Here is a 1,364-nt window from a genome sequence, read left to right as displayed (position 1 = left end):
AAGATATTCTTAAAATATATAGATTGGCTCTATTAAGCCATTTACATAATGCAGTCTCTCAGCAGCAATTCTTTTTTGTGCATTAACATTTAGAAAACTCAAAGTCAACAAAATAACATACAAAATTGAGAAACCCTGTGTATTTCCCCTCTTTGCATACCTTTTTTTGCTATGACTTTACTCCATTCTCTCTCTTTCTAAAGAATTTACTATTTTTCATTTACTTTTCTATGACTGTCTGTACCAATTTTCTTCTCTTCCTTTAGCATCAAAATACATTTTTAAGCATACTGTCTATTTAAAGGTTTTTTGGTCTAGACCTGACTTTTTATATATATTTTCAGTCTTCACTGACCATGTGAACAAACTGTAAACTGCTAATTGGAAGTGAAGGGCCTCCATCACCCGCACAGGATCTGGCATCTGGCTCTGCACTGTCAGGTCTGTGTGAGTGGAACCTCACGCCTGCAGACCCTGGTTGGAGTCAGTCTATCTTTCCCAGCTATGGGAAATTTCTTGGTTTATGCTTTGAAGTTGTTTCTGTCTAGCCTCTGACCACTGAGTAGCTTACTGCTTGCCACTCAAGTGCTCAGTTTCAGGGACTCTTAAAAGGGCCCTGCTTCTGTGCATTGCAAGTAGCAAACCTACTGGAAATGTTCTTCTTCCAGCTTTCTCAAGTCCTATGAGGCTTTACAAGGCACACATCAGGCAACAAACGCAGCAAGATTTCTTGTCCAACTATCTTTGGATACCAGCCTGCAAATAATGACCTGGAGACTTGTTAATTATGAAAGCATGGCCTTTGCTTAGGCTTCTTCCACCTAGATCATTTAACGTAATTAACCCTATTTTTGAATCTTTATTCTGCCAAGTGACTCTTCTTCATATAGCACATCTAACTTGTTCCAAGTCTGCTGGTGAAATCACTCATTTAGATACCTCCTCCAAGTTCTCTCTCTCTCTCTCTCTCTCTCTCTCTCTCTCCTCAGAAATTTTGCCTATACCTCCTGCCTAGCTACTGGCCACTCAGTCTCTTGTGCATCAGTCAGAGAAATATGTCTTCACACAGTGTACAAATATCCTACAGAAGTCATTCTTTTAGGTTATCCTCTACCTTGATATTTGAGTTAGGTTCTTGCATCATGCCCATTAGTTCAGCCAGCCAATGGTGTCCAGCAATCTTGAGTGTTGCTTCCCTGAAGCTGAAACTGCAAGTGCATTACTGTACACAATTTTTTCTAAATGGTATCTGGGACCTGAAATTAGGTGTTCATGCTTGCCAAGCAACCACTTTACTGCCTGAGATATCTTTTCAGCCTGGGAAAAAAAGTTAACGAGAGCCATTTTTCCCTCAGAAACTATGT

Source organism: Alexandromys fortis, unplaced genomic scaffold, assembly GCF_014885135.2.
Source record: "Alexandromys fortis isolate MF-2015 unplaced genomic scaffold, M_Fortis_MF-2015_v1.1 scaffold_41, whole genome shotgun sequence".
Lineage (NCBI taxonomy): Eukaryota > Metazoa > Chordata > Mammalia > Rodentia > Cricetidae > Alexandromys > Alexandromys fortis.
Note: the sequence above shows the minus strand (reverse complement) of the source record.